Genomic DNA, 19,389 nt, shown 5'->3' on the forward strand with positions numbered 1-19,389 from the left:
AAAAGACAGGATGGTGGCTGAGGACACAACACCCTGTAAAGTTTCCACGGGGGGACCTCAACCTAAAGACATTTTGGTAATATGTACACTTAGGAAAGATGAAAACAAGAGAGGCACAAAGACTTTTTTTTACAGTAGAGTGTCAGATGATTTATTCTCCGCTTTCTTCACATGTAAAATGTTCGGAAACAGAAAAATATTTTGGCCAAGGTGGCTCACGCCTGTAATCCCAGCACTTTAGGAGGCCAAGGCGGGCGATCACTTAAGGTCAGGAATTCGAAACCAACCTAGCCAACATGGCGAAACCCTGTGTCTACTAAAAATACAAAAATTAGTTGGACGTGGTGGCGGGCGCCTATAAGCCCAGCCACTTGGGAGGCTGAGGCAGGAGAATCGCTTGAACCCGGGAGTCAGAGGTTGCAGTGAGCTGAGACTGCACCATTGCACTCCAGCCTGGCGACAGGGCGAGACTCGGTCTCAAAAAAAAAAAAAAAAAAACATATATATACACACTTGTATGGTTTGCTTCCTCATTATCAAAGCCTCTCATTTACGCCCCTCCTGTGGACCCCAAACCACAAACCATGACTGCGGTACCCGGTTTATGAATCGCCGGTTGCTCAAACACGCCGTTTAACGTGTTTTAACAAAGCCTCAGGTTAATATTAGGGGGAGAAAGGTGGGACTGGAAGCTCCATGAACCACAGCTTCTCCCACGCTAGAACGACGCACACCGAGTCGGGGCTCTCCCGGATCACCCTCCCGTGGCCACCGCACTACCTGGGTGGGGGAAGCGCGGGATTTCCGAGAGGGCTCTGGTCGGCGGAAGTGGCGCCCACAGGTACAGACAGGACACAGGGGTCCTGCTGTCCGCCCCGCCGGCCCTGCACAGAAGGGGACTGAGGCCCGGCTGCGCCGCGGCGGCTCTGTCCGCAGGTTCCGCAGCCCATGGCTGGTTCCAGCAGGTTTCAACCAGCCTTCTTCCCCACTTCGGGAAGCCAGGCGCAGTCCACTCACCATTCCTCGGCTTCCCGGGTGTCCTGGCGTCAGCTAGGGATGTCCCGATACCCGCAGGTCATAGGGTGGCAGAGGCTGCTGCAGAGCCACCTGGGCCTCCCAGAGCCAAGAAATAGCAGCGGAGACTAACAGAAAAAGCCTCCTGTGGCGAAGGCGAGACAAAGCTCCCGCCAGGCAGATCCCGGAAGCCGCCCTCTCCTTTCCTGCGGGGCGCCTGATTGAACGGTCCCCACCCCAGCGCCCCTGATTGTATGGGGCTTCAGGCCCCGCCCCCTCAGGCCCTGAGTGACAGGAGATTGCGATCTCACCTGAGGCTGGATGAGGCCAGAATGACTGCTTTGGCCTAGCGGTTTGCAGTGGGTGCGTCCTTCCTGCCCTGGGATCTGACCATGCAAGGAGGACATTCGCATTTAACCTTGTATACAAGGTTATAGCTATTTGTGCATAATATATATATATAATTGCAATCAATATAATGACAATTCTGTAACTGCCCAGTGGGTTCACCTTGCCCGCTACCTAGACAGAGCCGATTTCTCAAGACGGGGGAATAGCAATAGAGAAAGAGTAATTCACGCAGTCGGCTGTGCGGGAGACCGGAGTATTTTATTTTATTTTATTTTATTTTATTTTATTTTTTATTTTATTTTTCTGAAATAGAGTCTTGCTCTGTCGCCCAGGCTGGAGTGCAGCCTCGGAGTTTTATGATTATTCAAATCAGTCTCCCTGAGCATTTGGGGATAAGACTATTTAGAAAGTTTATTTTGCCAAGGTTGGGGATGCTTGTGCATGACACAGCCTCAGGATGTCCTTGATGATAGTTGACCAAAGTGGTCAGAGCACAACTTGGTTTTGTTGGCGATAAATTCTCCATGCGGCAAAGTGAAACCAGCACTCAAGCGGAAGTTTTCTCAATCTCCAGAGCACACGGAACAAAGGAAAGCAGGGGTTTTTATTCCTAACACAATCCCTACCTCTGGCATGGTCTGCGACCATACCTCAAGATCTAAACTGACCCGGTTGGCTATTTGTGAATATTTTCCCAAATAAGGAAGGGGGAAGGGGAATGTGAGTTACAACGGTGGGACGTGTGGTTTCGAAGGGAGAAATGGGTGTAACCAAGGGAACAGATGTGAGTTATTAATTAGAACTGACGGTAAGGTTGTTTACAGTAACTAAGGGCAAGGAGGCACGGAGAACAAGAAATTTGAGTACCAGAACAAAAAACAAGAACGTTAACATGCCAAACCTTGGAAGAGAAACTGACTGTATCTGACAGTTTTATATATTTTAGGGAGACAGGAGACACCAATCAACATACGTAAGATAAACACTGGTTTGATCCAGTACAACCTGAAGCAAAAGCGGGTCAACTGGAAGCCAGGAGGGGGCTTCCAGGTCACAGGTAGGTGAGAGAGGAACGGTTGCATTCTTCTGAGTTTCTGATGAGCCTTTCCAAAGGAGGCAATAAAATATGCATTCTTCTCAGTGAGCAGGGGATGACTTTGAATAGAATGGGAGGCAGGTTTGCCCTAAGCAGTTCCCAGATTGACTTTTCCCTTTATCTTAGTGATTTGGGGGCCCCCAAATATTTTCCTTTCCAATTTCCCCCCTTTGTTTTAAAAATATTTTGGAGAAAGCATTTTAGAAGAAAATCAGTCTCTGGTGCCAGGTTTTGTCTGATTTATCATGGAGTAGCTGGGATTACAGGCACGCGACACCACACCTGGCTAAATTTTTTTTTTTTTTCTGGTAGAAACGGGGGTCTCCCTCGGTTGCCCAGGCTGGTCTCTGGTGCCCTAACGCAGGGCTCCCCGTAATCTCTACAAATAATCCAGTGAAGGAACACCAGAGCATGGAAAGCGGAGGACGACCGACAAAGGACTCCCGAGTAGGTTTTCCCTTCAAGCTCTAGGATAAGTAGGGCGCTCAGAGAATTCCAGGGAAACCTCGGGAAAATATGGGTCAGGCTGAGAGTAAGTTCGTTAATTACTTAAGCTTTGTGCGGCAGTTACTGCCCCGCGGAGGGATAATTGAGAGTACCCAAAATCTCACATCTTTGTTCCATCTGGTAGACAAGTGCCCTCCTTGGTCCCCGGAATATGGAACCATGAATGGAAAAGATTGGGACAAGGTCGGATCAGACTTAAAACGAGCACAAGAGGGCCACGATATTCTCGTCTCTGCTTGGTCTGTGTGGTCGGCAATTAAAACAGCACTGGAGCCCTTCCACACTGAGAAGGAGAAGGAGGAGTTTCAGGATGACATAGGAAAGTTGAATAATCAGGAGTCTAATTATCAGCAAAGTGAACCATGACAGTCTAGTTTAAAAAAGGGCGAGAAACGGGAAGGTATGTATGCTAATCTCCAAAAATTTATAAAATAAACAGTGCCACCTACTGCACCTTTAGGGGAAGGTCTGGAACGGCCACCCCCAGGCCAGCCTTAGGAATTTTTGGAATGGGAGCCTGAGACAAGCCTTGCAGATCCCATTGTTGCAGGCCCGGCCAGTAACTATGGCGAAGGGAAGCTTCAGGCTTGTCCAACAGCCAGTTACCATGAGGGAATGATCCAGGCTTGCCCACCTGTTAATTATGGTAGAGGAATGCTGCCAGTCGGTCCAAATACAAATTATGGCACTGGGACAATCCAGGCATCTATTCGCCAGGCACAAGAAATGGGGGATTTGAATACTTGGCAGTTTCTGGTAATTATTTCACCAGCTGAGGAACTCAAGAGAACTTGCTCAAGCAGGCTGGGAGCCATTTCCTTTTAAAATATTAAAAGACTTAAAGCAAGCAATTGGACAAGTTGGGCCAAATTCTCCTTATGGTCGTTCCTTGTTACAATGTGTGGCTTATAACAGACGTTGAATACCTATGGATTGGGAGGCATTAGCCCGATCCACCCTGGCCCCCTCTGAATTTCTCCAATTGAAAACCTGGTGGAGGGATGAAGCAACAAATCAGGCACGCAGAAACGCTCAAGCCCAATGTCGGGTTAGTATCACATCTGATCAATTCCTTGGAATCGGAGAAGCATGGGGTACTCTAAATCAACAGATGGCAATGGGTGATGTGGCTATTGATCAACTCAGAACTATATGCCTAAGAGCCTGGGAAAAAACTCACGACCTTGCTACTGCTTATCCTTCTTTTAACACAGTTCGACAGCGTCCAAGGGAGCTTTCTCCAGATTCTATCGCCTGTTTTCAGGATATGGCTCAAAAGGCTATTTCCGATTCTCATGCCAAGAAAGCGATAGTTCAGCTGCTTGCTCATGAAAATGCTAATACAGAATGTCAGGCAACAATTAGACCTATTAAGGGAAAGGCAGATCTAAATGAGGAAAAAACTTTAAGTGAATACATTAAAGCCTGCGATGGCATTGGGGGGCACTTATATAAGGCCAGCCTCCTTATATAAGGCCAGGAGGAGAGAGGGGGATGCTATTACTCCCCATTACGATGTGGATCGTAATAATTACCCTCCCCCCTGCAATGTATGTGCATTATTAGCAGTCTCTTTTGTTCAGGATATTAGGAACAATTTCACAGGTGGTGTGTACACAGCCTGAGGTAGGAGAATGAATACCAGCCTCTGCACCTCCGGATATTAGGAACCATATCACACAACGGGTGTACACTTTTTGGGAGATTTGGGGTAATGTCCTCCTGTGTTTCCCTGAACATTCGGAGACATATCACAGGGTGGCTGTACACCCACTACTCTCTTGGCAGGAACATCATACTTTACTTACTGGATATTAGGAGCAATATCACAGACTGGGTGTCAAGTCACTGTCATATTGGAAGTAATATCATGCTCTCCTCCACAAGTTAGGAGGAACAATATCACAGGGGGGTGTGTACCTTATCCGGTAGTGTGAGTAGTATCATGATCTCTTCCTTTAGTGGACAGGAACAATATCACAGGGTGGGTATACACCCCATGTATTTTTGGAAGCAATGTCATTCTCTCTTCTTCTAGATTTTACGATTCATATCACAGGCCGGGTGTACACCCCTTGTTATATTGGATGGAATCTCATCCTCTTTCAACCTGTATCTTTAGAACAATACCCCATGAGGGCTGTACATCTCTTCAATATTGGTAGTAAGGCCATCTTCTCCTTTCCTGGATATCAGAAACAATATCACAGGAGGGGTGTACACCCCTTGCAATATTGGTAGTAATATCACCTCTCCTCTGTGGTTATTAAGGACAAAATCCCAGGGTGGCTGTACAGTTAATACTTTATTGGGAGTAATATCATCCATTCACCCCCTGGATGTCAGGAACCAGATCACAGAAGAAGTGTCCACCCCCTTCGATATTGTCAGCCATGTCATCTTCTTCCCACCTGGATATTAGGAATGATACCCCGGGTTTGGGGGCGGTGTACACCCAGTGCGATATTGAAAGTAAAATCAGCCTCTTTCCCGCTGGATATTAGGAACTATATCACAGGTGTGTGTGCACCTTCTGGGATATTGGGAGTACTATCAGCCTCCACCCCGCTACATATTAGGAACAATATACAGGGGGCAGGGTGGTTACACCCCCTGTAATATTGAGAGCAATATTCTTTTCTTTTCCCTGTACAGTAGGAACTACATCACAGGGGTCTGTACACCTTCTGCGATATTGGGATTAATGTTATCCTCTCCCCCACTGAATGTCAAAAACAATATCACAGAAGGGTGTACACCCCCTGCGATATGGCCAGTAATATCATCGTCTCTACCTTTGGATACTAGGAACAACACCACAGAGGGTGTGTACACTCCCCTGTGATATTGGGCATAATGTTATCCTCTCTTCCCCTGGATATTAGGAACGATATCCCTGGTGGTAGGAGGTGGAGTACATTAAGATCAATTTCACTGGGTGGGTGTACACCCCCTGCAATATTGGGTGTAGTATCATCTTCTCCTCCCTAGGATATTAAGAACAGTATCACAGGAGGGGTGTGCAGCCACAGCCCCTGTGTTATTTGGAGTAATAGCATCTTCTCCCCCTCTTGATATAAGGAACAATATCCCAGGGTGGGTGTAGATCCCCTGTGATATTGGGCATATTGTCATTGTCTCCCAACGTGGATATTGGGCATAGTGTCACAGGGGGGTGTACACCTTCTTCGATATTGGGAGTCATATCATCCTCTCCCATCATGGATATTAAGAACAATATTACAAAAGAGGTGCACACCCCCTGCGATATTGAGAGTAATATTATGCTCTCCCCTTCGGGATATTAGGAACAATATCACAGGAGGTGTGCACAACCCCTGCGATATTGGGAGTCATATCATTTTCTCTCCCTCTGGATATTCAGAACAGTATCACAGTGGGTATGTACACCCCCTGCGATATTGCCACTAGTATCATCGTCTCCCTCCCAGGATATAGGGAACAATATCACAAGGGGGTGTACACCACCAGCGATATTGGGGGTAATATCTTCCTCTCCCCTGCTGGCTATTAGGAACAATGTCACAGAAGGGGTGCCCACCCCCTGCTCTATTGGGAGTGATATCTTCCTCTCCGTCCCTGGATATTAGGAACAATATCACTAGGGAGTGTACACCTCCTGCAATATTGAGACTAATATCATCCTCTCGCCCCCTGGATATTAGGAACCATATCACAGGGGTGGTGTACACTCCCTGCAAAATCAGAGGAAATATCATCCTCTCCACCTTTGGATGTTAGGGACAATATCACAGGGGAGGTCTACGCCTCCTGCGATATTGGGAGTCACATCATCCTCTCCCACCCAGGTTATAAGGAGCAAGATGACCGAAGGGATGTACACCCACTGCAATAGTTTCAATAATGTCATCCTCTACCCCCTGGCTATTAGGAATAACATCATAGAGGTATACACTTTCTTCGATATTGGGAGTAATATCATCCTGTCCCCGCCAGATATCAGAAACAAGTCTATTAATTATTAATATTAATATAATAAAATTAATAGTAAACATTGATATTAATAATCACAATAAAGATAGTAAAAATTAATACTGGTTAAAAATGCTAATGATTAGTATTAATAATTAATAGTAATATCACTGTTAATAATAAAATATTGATATCAGCAATTAATGTTACTTAAATCAATACTAGGTGATGTTGGTGATAAAATAATAATTAATATTAAGAACTAATAACATTGTTAAATGACATTAATATTAATAATTAATTTTAAGTGTGCATAATCATATATTTAAAATAATTACCCATCATTAATAATGGTATCCTATTAATCAATAGTATCATTGATAATTATTAAAATCGATCACTGATGTTTAATAATTAATCATGTTATTTCTCCTAATACCGCAGGGAGTGTACACCTACCTGTGATGTCATTCCTAATATCCAGGGACAGTGAGCATGATTTTAGTTTTAATATCACAGTAGGTGTACACTCACCCTGTGACACTGATCCTAATATCCAGGGGGGTAGAGTATGACATGACTGCCAACATAGCAATGAATGGACAGCCACCCAGTGATATTGCTCCTAATATTCATGGAAGAAGCATATGATATTACTCCCAATATCGCAGGGAGGGTGCAGCTCTTCTATGATATTGTTCCTAGTATCCAGAGGGGGAGAGGATGATAATGATTCCAGTATCACAGGCTGTGTTTGCTTGCCCTGTGATATTGTTATTAATATCCTGGAAGGGAGAGGATGATATTACTCCCCGTTGAGCAGGAGGCTTACACTCAGCCTGGGATATTGTTCCTAATATCCATGGAGGGGAGAGGCTGATATTACTCCCAATAATATGTAATTTTATTACATATTATTACAAGGGATGTACATCCATCTTGTGATATTCTTCTTAATATTCCAAGGCCGAGAGGTTAATATTACTCCCAGTATCGCAGACACTGGACACCCCTGTGTGATACTCTTCCTGATATCTAGAAGGGGAGAAGATGGTATTAATCCCCATATCGCAGGAGGTGAACACTCTGTGGTATCTTTCCTAATATGCAGGGGGAGAGAGGATAATATTTTTCCAATATTGCAGAAGATGTACATGCCCCCCCATGATACTGTCCTTAATATTTCAAGGCACAGAAGATGATGTTACTCCCAATATCAGCAGAAAGTGTACAACCCCCAGTGATGTTGTTCCCATGATCCAGGAGGGAAGAGGATGATATTACTTTCAATATCGCAGGGGGTGTACACGCCCCCGGTGATACTGCTCCTAATTTCCAGCCTGGGAGAGGATGATATTACTCCCAATATCGCAGGGGTTATAAACACTCTTTTGATATTGTTCCTAATATCCAGGCGGGGAAAGGACGATATCTTCCCTATATTGCAGAGGGTGTACACCCGTCTGTGATACTGTTCGTAATGTCTCGAGAGGGAGATGATATTACTCACAAAATCGTAAACATGCTGTGTGTCCACTGTGAATCCTAATATCCAGAGAGGGATATTACTCCCCAAGTCACGGGGGGTGTCCACCCCGCCTGTCACATTGTTTCTCATACCCAGGGAGGAGAGGATGATATCACTACCAATATCGAAGAAGTGTACACACCCCCTGTGATATGGTTCCTAATATCCACGTTGGGAGACAATGATATTACTCTCAATATCACAGGGGTTATCCATCCCACCTGTCATATCATTCCTACTATCTAGAATAAGAGAGAATGATATTACTCCCAATAGTGCAGGGGGTGTCCCCCTCGCCATGTGATATTGTTCTCAAGAGCTAAAGGAAGAGAAGATAATATTATTCTTTGTACTGCAGGGGGTGTACATCCACCTGTGATATTGTTCCTAATATCCAGGGAGGGAAAGCATGATATTACCCCCAATATCGCCGTGGGTGTACACTCACTTTGTGATACTGCTCCTAATATCCAGGGGTAGAGTATGACATTACTCCCAATAGAGGAGTGGGTGTACATCCACCCGGGGATATTGCTCCTAATATTCAGGGAAGGCGAAAATGATATTACTCCCAATATAGCAGAGAGTGAACAACCCTTCTGCGATATTGTTCCTAATATCCGGAGGGGGAGAGGATGATATTATCTTCAAAATCGCAGGCTGTGTGCACCCACCCTGTGATACTGTTCCTAAAATCCAGGAAGGGAGAGGACGGTATGATGTTACATAGAGCAGGAGCTGTACACCCACGCTGGGATTTTGTTCCTAATATCAAGGAGGGGAGAGCATAGTATTACTCCCAATATGGCAGGAGGTGTACACACATCCCCCCTGAGATATTGTTCTTGCCATTCAAAACAGGAGAGGATGACATGACTCCAGATATCGAAGAAAGTGCAAACCCCCATGTGATATTCTTTCTAATATCCAGAAAGGAAGAAGAGGATATTAATCCCCATATTGCAGGAGGGGTACACTCACTCTGATATTTTTCCAAATATGCAGGGGAGCAAGAGGATAATCACATTCCCAATATCGCAGCAAGGGTTGTACACCCCCGTGTGAGATGGTCCTTCATAATGTTCCAAGCAGAGGGGATGATATTACTACATATATGGCAGAAAGTGTACACCTCCCAGGGATATTGTTCCCATGATCCTGGAAGGAAGGGGATGATATTACTTTAAATATCACAGAAGGTGTACACGCCCCCAATGATATTGTTTCTAATTTCCACATGGGAGAGGAGGTTATGACACCCAAAATCGCAAGGAGTAGAAACACTCCTGGGATACTGTTCTTAATATTCAGGGAGGAAGAGGATGATATTACTCCCAATACATACGGGTGTACACCCTCTGAGGGTGCACACACTGAGGGTATACACCCGTCTGTGAAAGAGTTCGTAATTTCTAGAGGGGGAGATGATATTACTCACAATATTAGAAACAGGCTGTGAGTCCAACATGGATCGTAATCGCCAGGGGGGTAGAGGGGGTGGCTATTAGTCCCCATATAGTGGGGGGTGCCTCACCAAGAAGTGTTACAAGGACTTTTCTAAATTGTAAACAAACTTCCTTCAAAATAAGTTGACATGTGATAATAAGGTTTTCAATGTAGCCCAGGAGGTTTTTAAAGGCACTGTTAGGCTGAGCATGGTGGCTCATGCCTGTAATCCCAGCACTTTGGAAGGCCAAGGCGGAAGGATCACTTGAACCTGGAGTTCAAGAGTGGCCTGGGCAACATAACAAGATCCCATCTCTATAAAAAATTAGCCAGGTGTGGTGATGCATGCCTGTCATCCACGCTACTCAAGAGACAGGCAGGAGGATCACCTGAGCCCACGAGTTCAAGGCTGTAGTGAGCTATGATTGCACCACTGCACTGCAGCCTGGGCAGTATAACAAGTCTCTGTCTCAAAATAATAATAATAATAGTAATAATAATAACAATAATAATAATAATAAAGGCATTGTTAGCTTGTAAGGAGTGGAGTATGTAGGTACTAGTAGTTATATGCAAGTATCCAATTGGTATTCTTCCAATCTTATTAGAAGCATGAATATTCAAGATTGATATTACTATTGCTTATTAGCAAGATTGTTATCAATCATGCTTATTAGAAGCATGAATATCCAAGACCAGGATTGACTAATGATGAGTCTGCATCAAGAACTAGGCATTTCTTTTGAGTTGACGGACTCTTTAGGAAAGGAGAATCTAGGAGAAGCCCTGATTTGGCTCTGAGAACAAACAGATTAAGGTAAAGCATAGTTAGCCTTCGTAGAGGTATGACTGAGATTTGCTGTATCCTTTAGAATAGTATCTGGGCATTTATTTTATTGAAGGTGACTACTTTTTTCTTTTTTTTTTTTTTTTTTTTTGAGACGGAGTCTCACTCTGTCGCCCAGGCTGGAGTGCAGTGGTGCCATCTCCGCTCACTGCAAGCTCCGCCGCCTTACGGGTTCACGCCATTCTCCTGCCTCAGCCTCCCTACAAACTGAGACTACAGGCGCCGGCCGCCAGGCACGGCTAATTTTTTTGTATTCTTAGTAGAGAAGGGGTTTCACCATGTTCGCCAAGATGATCTGGATCTCCTGACCTCGTGATCCGCCCGCCTTGGTCTCCCAAAGTGCTGGGATTACAGGCATGAGCCACCGCGCCTGGCCAGGTGACTACATTTTATTAGTTATATTAGGAATTTAGGTAGAATCAACTTCTGATTAAAGGCTGAATTTCTGTCACTTTGTAGAGAAATGAATAGACTGGACACTATTCATTGTCCAGTCCAGTGTTTAGATTTGCCCGTGGGTCTGTTTAAACCTGTCATGGATCCTGAGACACAAATATAATTAAGACAGGTCTAGAGACAGGAGAAGCAGAAGTAAGTTGACCCAGGAGTACAGTCTCAAATAGTTCATTAATGAGAAAATTGACATCTGACAAGAGTCTTTTTACTTTATCCTGGCTGAAAATCCAAATCTTGTTTTATTTTTTCCACTAAAAGTAACTAAAATAATAACGAATTTCATTTGTTCTTGCGTTCTTTTTTCCTTTAATGATTGTGCTATAACTTAAAATAATGATGTTACCTTTGAACAGTTTTAAAGCATATCTGAAAACGATTGATTGTATAACTCTCTTTTGGCTTCAGAATAAGATTGTGTTATCACCATTTTGCTAGATGAGGTTGTCTGATGAAAATGATGCAAATGACTTGTACTGTTCAGTGTACATCCTGCAGTAGTGGACGATTGGAAACATATATAAGTGGAGTATAAATTAAAAATTAATTTGGTTTCTTCTATTTCTTAATTTAGGATGTCAAACCATGACTGTAAGGGATTTTCTTGATAAAAAGAGAAGATTCTCAGAGTCAAAAATGTTCTTACAAATCGGGCTTGATGGCCTTTGAATTAGGAATGGATTGTTCCTCTCTCTGAAACCTGTTGTCACATGGGTTTTTAATCATGACCTTGCTGCTAAAAATCTGTGCTTGAAGTCATCTCTTTCTGGTGGTAACTTACCACTTAAAAGTCATGACGTGGTGGAACTCACTCTTTACTAGACTCTTTAGCCTTTGAGCTAAACTGAGCAACCTCTTAGATGTACACACACCACTTTGTATGAAAGGGTTCTCTAGAATGTTTCTTTGGAGAGAAATATTTTCATGTAATTTTGACAGGGGTGTAAATAAAATATGGTGACTAATAAGTCTTTCACTCTTCATCTGATGAACGTAAGAATCTATGCATCCAGATATTATTTTGTATACAAATATTTAACTTGGTGATTGATCATCTCTCTTTGGGGTAGTCACATGGAAAACTCTTTTAAATTTAACTTCTGCCTTTGGATTTTTTTTTTTTTTAAAGCCATTGAAGAGCAAAACTAATGTAAATGTCTTGATCATTTAAAAAGCTTAATTGTCCTCGAAAGGTAACACAAGTCATCAGTGGGTATAAACGTAGACAGTTGATTTGTGAATGCTGTCAGCCTCAACGTGCTTGATAACAGATTCTACCAACCTAGCTGGAGTAATTTGATCACTTACTTCCTTATTAATACTAGATCACACAGTGTCTTTCTTATTCCTTCTTCTTTACTTACTGGCATCAGCACAGAGTCCCACTATCTGAAATAGAAAGGAGAGTTTGGGGGATTATTGAAGGATTCTTAAAAACTTGGTTCGCAGCTGAGCACGATGGCTCATGCCTGTAATCCCAGCACTTCAGGAAGCCGAGGTGGGTGGATCAACTGAGGTCAGGAGTTTGAGACCAGCCTGACTTACATAGTGAAACCCTGTCTTTATTAAATACAAAATATTAGCCGGGTTGGTGGTGCATGCCTGTAGTCTCAGCTACTTGTGAGGCTGAGGCAGGAGAATCGCTTCAACCTGGGAGGCGGAGCTTGCAGTGAGCTGAGATTGTGCCATTGCACTCCAGCCTGGGCAACAAGAGTGAAACTCCATCTCAAACAAAACAAAACAAAACTTTGTTGGCTTCCTGATATCTCACTGTCTATTTGAGGAATTCCACAGAATCTTCAAAGGATTTGAGGGAAAGTGCATTAACGTGGACAAAGGATGGAATCAAAATAATGTGATAGTGGGAATAATTCAAGCACCTATTTAAATTTTTACCAATTGCCAGCATAGGGATGATATGACACCAGCATATCAAAGTAACTAACAAATTAGCTACACAAACATCTTGGAATTTGGTTTGGTTCTCTTTTCTCATCACACGTCTCCGTGAAGAATAGTGCTCATCCTTATTTCTTGTTTGTCTTTCTATTTCCTTCCAAATTCTACATGCCAAGAATTCCTCTGTCTTTTAAGCGGCCATCAATTCAATAGGCAAAAATTTGGAGTAATCCAGAGAAAAAACAATCCAAATATAAACCAACTAGGAACATGAATGCCCCTGAATATTAATGACCAAAAAAAAAAAAAAAAAAAAAGCACTGGTGGATTTTTAAACTAAATTAATACATACATATGTACATATATATGGGTTTGGAGGAGAACAGAAGGTCTAACTCAGGAGTTGGACTTGGTGGGGGAGGGCACAGGTTAAATGTGAGCTGTGAGCACCCAGTTTGGGAGGAAGGAGGAAATGGGAACCAAGCTTTCATAAGAAATTACATAATAACAAATAATTCCCACATTCCCTAGATATATACTTGGATTTCAAATGCCATAATTGTAATCTTTCTCCAAAGAAAAATGCACGATACAGGCTTCATTCCATCAAGAGGCATATGAGGTGTTATTATACACCCTTCCAGCAGATGGGAAAACCACAGAAGTGGAAGGGAATCAGAGAAGCATTAACAGACCCTCAAACAACCATAATGCTTAACTCCTCTTGTTCCAATCTTAACTCAAAATTATGATTATTTTGATTATTTGATGATTGTTTTGATAGTATAAACTCCATATCTGTAACCTCAGTTATCTACAAAACTGAAGTGCAAACATTTAAAAAGAACTCTCACAAACCAAGGGTTGAAATTGTAATGCAAATAGAAAGGGCTGAGCATGAGAGCACAATCAGAAACTGAAGAGAGTTGATCAAAGAGAAAATTCTAGCTGAATTGTCCTATTTTGAATTCCCCAGGGATCCCACAGTCTATGACACATTAACAGCGGTGTGAATCGTTTCTGTTACACCACATTCTCTGTCCTCTCGTGATGCGGGTCTTCCCCAAATGAGTATATACAGATAATCAATGACTTTAGCTGGGAGGGATTGGAGCTATAGAATAATCTATATGACCAATCTGATGGACCATTTGTAAGAGCTGATTGCCAAATTGGATCTTCATTTGACAAATAAATACTAGAGCTGCAGAGAGTAAAGTTTACTCCAACCCAATTAATCATTAATTCATCCACAGGAAAAATACATTTTCTCCACCTGGAATATTGATTTTTCTATGACTATTACCTCCACATTGAAAAACGAGTGAGTCACTGCAGTTAAGCCAGTGTACCTTGACGTTAATTCCCTGAAGAAGGTATAGTTATGTTTACATTCCCTTAGCAAGAATTTGGTTAAGTGATAAGCACTTTTCTCTTTTCTTTCTTTCTCTCTCTTTTTTTTATTTTTATTTTTATTTATTTTTTTTGAGACTGTGTCTCTGTCGCGCAGGCTGGAGTGCAGTAGTGCAATCTCAGCTCACTGCAACCTCTGCCTCCCAGATTCAAGCAATTGTCGTGCCTCAGCCTCCCGAATAGCTGGGATTACAGGAACGTGCCACCACTCCTGACTAATTTTTCTATTTTTTTTTTAAGACAAGCTTTCAACTTGTTGGCCAGGCTGGTCTTGAACTCCTGACCTCTTATGAGCTAATCATACCACTTCTAACTAGATTTTCTATTAAAGTACAAGGAGGGACTCCACTACTAAAGTTTGTTTTACTTCCCTGGTTATTTACACAGAACGCTGTCAATACACTAAGGCTCACTAATGTGGACCTCAGTGGAATTTCTGAGGGGCTTTGAATATGTATGTGCAAACTGTCCTATTTTCTTTATATGCTCTCTTAAATATGTATGTATGTAAATATATATAAAACACATATATATATATATATATATATTCCTAGACATCTAGTGTTTGCTGTCATTAGTGACCAAGAAAAAGTAGTTCTTTTGTGCACATGTGAAAACATCAAATTAGCAATTACCATAGAAATGTATTTCATTGAATAAATAGGTTTTGTTTGTCTGTTGCAGGGAAATTTAAAACAATTATTAGATGTTATGGTGCCTCGTGTTGATATGTGTATTTGGGTCAAAAGTGCAAAAACTTTTTTCTACAATATACAGTTATTTTGGCTTTTCCCAGGGGAAGCTAGCAATAGTTTTAAAAGCACAAATTGATGTAAAATATTTTGACTCATATAATAATGTGAAGAAATTTTATTTGCATTAACCAATAGTATTCAGGAATCTTTTGGTAGTAAGTATATTTTAAATGGTGTAATTTGTATGTTTATGATATGTATTCAATTATTTAAGTTACGTTTCAATGTATTTTTAAAAAACTGTTCCCAGGTGAACAAAACTTTGCTTTTCTTCTCCATTCTGTACAGGACAAGCATTATTCAGATCACACAGTCAGCTCTCACTACACTTCAACCGAATGGGACAAGTTCGTATTTGAAACCTGTCATCTTTATCTAAGGGAAACAAAATTAACCATTTAATAATAGGCTGTCTTTAATGGTTATTAAAAGAATGTAATTGACCAAAAAGACATTTTGAGATTAATAAAGATGTATTAGACTATCCAAAAGTGGATGCATGCACTAATCTAGAAAGGATGTCATTTTTGTATGTTGCTTGGGAGATAGGCAAGTTTGTTCTCGTTCCTGACCTGCTCCATCTGCAGCTTGTCAGCTCATCACCAGCATGTGGGTGTGAAGCGAGGGAGGATTTGTGCTGGCCCTACTGTGGCTCTCATGCCACTCAGAGGAGATGCAATCTTGCAGCAGATGGTGCCCTGGCATGGCACAGCTTGACGGCTCCTCACCTGTGATGGAAGAAGCTACTCCATCTCCCCAAACATCAGCTTGGCCCTCAGGTGGCTGCTTGAAAGATAAAAATCATGACAAATAAAATACACTCTGTGCTGACCTTTTGCAAGAATCAGTGAGACCTCAGTCCTGTGCTTTGTACTCTGCCAGAAACCTCCCAGTTTAAAAACATTGCTAGTTATTGTCTGTAGAAGCCATCTCTTCTTCCATCTTTGTGCTCCTTTTCTATTTTTGAAATATCTAAGCATATATTCAGCTTTAAAATTATATATTTAACAGATGTATAGTGGGTTTTACAGTTTTCTCAATGGGTGAAATCAGAAGGCAACTGTCAATGTCAGTACACTTCACTCCCCACCTCATCCCGGATGCAGGGCACAGAAGATAATCCCCATGCAAGTGCACGTGTGTGCAAGGAAAAGCAGCAGATGCTTGGGATACCAGAAACCTTGGGAGCCACTGACTCCGAGAAGGAGTGACTTCCAAAGCCAAGAACCAGATCCATATGCTTCTTTCTGCATTTCTCCACACACCCCCGCGTTTGCATTCCTCCAGGGAGCTGTCCTATGCATCCATCCAGATCTTTGTCACAGTGCAGCCCACTCAGGTCCCATCTTCAAAGAAATGCCCCTGATCCCACAGCTCTACATTGATCTTCTCCTCCTTCACTATCTACAGCCCTTTGCATTTAGGGTATTTTACAGCACTACTCGTTTTACACTTTTACAATTTAGCAGTTAGAAAAACATTCTGCATCAGCCACAAGTTTTTCCTTATGTGTCTCCACCAATTTTTTGTTAACGGGAATAGTTAACCAAGGTCATTCCAGCTCCAGTCACTTTTCTACCTAGCACAGTCATCCCTCCAGATCCCTGGGTTCCATCTCTGTAGATTCAAGCAATATTTGAAAAAAGGAGATTGTGTCTATGCCAACACGTACAGACATTTTTTCTTGTTATTATTCCTTAAACAATGGAGTATAACAACTATTTACACTGTGTGATGTATTATAAGAAACCTGAAGATGATTTAATGTCTAAGGGAGGATGTGTGTCAGTAATATGCAAATGTTATGCATCATTTCTTTTTTTTTTTTTTTTTTTTTTTTTTGAGGCAGAGTCTTGCTCTGTCGCCCAGGCTGGAGTGCAGTGGCCGGATCTCAGCTCACTGCAAGCTCCGCCTCCCGGGTTTACGCCATTCTCCTGCCTCAGCCTCCCGAGTAGCTGGGACTACAGGCGCCGCCACCTCGCCCGGCTAGTTTTTTGTATTTTTAGTAGAGACGGGGTTTCACTGTGTTCGCCAGGATGGTCTCGATCTCCTGACCTTGTGATCCGCCCGTCTCGGCCTCCCAAAGTGCTGGGATTACAGGCTTGAGCCACTGCGCCCGGCCGTTATGCATCATTTCTATATCAGGGACTTGAGCATGCACGGATTTGGTATCCGAGGGTGTCCTGGAACCGACTCCCCATGGATATCAAGGGACCACAGTATTTTTATCCTTCATGTCACCCCCTGCCCTGACCTCCAGAAATAAACAATCATTTGCCATTTTAAAGGACCTACTCTAAATGAGCAACAGGGGAGCTCTCCCGCCCACCACTGACTCCCTGCCTGCCTTCAGCATTGTGAGGAGGAAGAGTCCCTGCCCTGGCTGATGGAGCTCAGCTCCTGGGATCAGCTGGCAATAGAGGGTAATGTCCCAGCTTCACTGACTTCCTGCATCATAGGTCTCATCTTAGGAGATAACCTCTCCTCTCAGGCCCTTAGGTCCAGGTCTCCTCTGTCAACCTTCTCTGAGACCTCAGGTGTGAAGAATACATTTTTATTTATTTACTAGATTTTTGTTTGAAAACTGATGAAAACTATCATGTGGACTTGGTCCTCCGGGTTAATCGTCCAAGTTTAAAAATGAAAACCACCAGTGAATGATATTTGACCATCAGTTACAAGTTTTTTCTTTCTCTTGCAAAGAAACAGCTCACAATAACTGAAAATGAAGGGCATGGTAAGGTGAGATAGATATCCCTTCCTTCCCAACACCCCACCCCTGAAAAATCAGGGTAGGCAGGCCTCTGTTAGAGCTCTCTTGCTCCAGAAGAGAACTCAGAGCCACTTTGAAGTGAACCCCACCCCTGAGAGGCCAGGGCCCTCAAAGGGTTTACCCAGGAGACTCTGCATTGAGGGGAGGGTGGGAACAGCCCCACTTGCCAGCAGCTGTTCGCAGCAGTGAACCTGAGCCCCCAAGATGCTGCCCAGGAGAGAAAGAACCCTGACTTGGAATAGCCCTGGATGTAGTGCTGAACCTGAACACTGACCTGCCTGCCCGGGAAGCTTGGCGACGATTCCTGTGTCCATGCTTGGCATAGAGTGAGTGGAGCTGCCACCTTCAAACTGCATGGGGGGCCGCTTCCACAGGCCTGGTTCTTGCTGCATGGGAGAGCACTGTCCCCACCCCAGAGGCAACTAAAAGTTTCTCATTAAAAGAAATGTAGTTGAGCCCCAAAGTTTCATGAAATAAGATGACTCCAGGAGAAGCTGATTGTTAGGGTGTCTAACTCAACCCTATACTCCTTTGTTTGTCTAAGGAAGGAACTTCGGTGTGACAGATAAAGTGACCTGCACACCCCACACAGGTAGAATTCTCCTGCTTCGGGGGTAAGAAGCTGTCCTGAAGCAACCCTCACCCATGCCATCTTGTGAGCTATCGGCCCTCAAAAGAGGTGGTCTGTGAAGAACTAGAGTTTTTTACTACCATATCATCTTGGGACTCAAAATATGTAACCACCCCGAGAAAGGGACAGAAAACACAGGAACAGAAAGAGCTTGTTTCCCTATCGTTTTAAAGACTTCAATTTTAAAAACTGCCATTTCTTTGCATTTTTTGTTCATCAATTTCTGAAGAATTCCTATAGGCAAGGGACTTTCCAGGCTCTGTTGGAGATTTTATGGAAAAAAAATTCAGTGTCTGATCTTGGAGAATTTAAAATTGGCAGGACAGATAAGATGGGCACAGTTCTCTCTTTCTGGAATATGATTCCACTACTCAGTTGGCCTGACTTAATCACGCTTCCATCTCAGCTTCGACGTGCCTTTCCGAGGTAAGCCTTTGGGGCCCCTGCCCCAATACAGAAGAGACACTAAGTTATTTTCTCCTGCTCTGTGGTCCTGGAGTCATGTGAATTTCCTTTTGAAACTCATTACACATATTTATTTATTTATTTATTTAAGCATATTTCTCTGCGAGAGTATACCTGTCACCATGGCAGGGATTTGTCTCCCTCTTTCACTGTAGTACCCACAGTACTCTGCATAGTGCTGGCGCTGTTGGGGGTGCCCAGTAAACTTGGGTGAATGAATGTTTACCTGGCTCTGAATGAGGGTGCTCAGAAGTAGC

The 19,389-nt window shown here is 43.1% G+C and overlaps 1 protein-coding gene across 1 annotated transcript in view; it reads right to left on the reverse strand.

Moving 5' to 3' along the window:
- Positions 1 to 19,389, reverse strand: part of LOC104682125 (zinc finger protein 669-like) — a 90,022-nt gene that overhangs the window by 4,743 nt on the left and 65,890 nt on the right. The window contains 2 exon segments of the mRNA XM_030927409.1: positions 12,505 to 12,585; positions 15,836 to 16,049. The gene's annotated coding sequence lies outside the window, so the exon portion shown is untranslated.

This window comes from Rhinopithecus roxellana, chromosome 3 (assembly GCF_007565055.1).
Source record: "Rhinopithecus roxellana isolate Shanxi Qingling chromosome 3, ASM756505v1, whole genome shotgun sequence".
NCBI classification, from domain to species: domain Eukaryota; kingdom Metazoa; phylum Chordata; class Mammalia; order Primates; family Cercopithecidae; genus Rhinopithecus; species Rhinopithecus roxellana.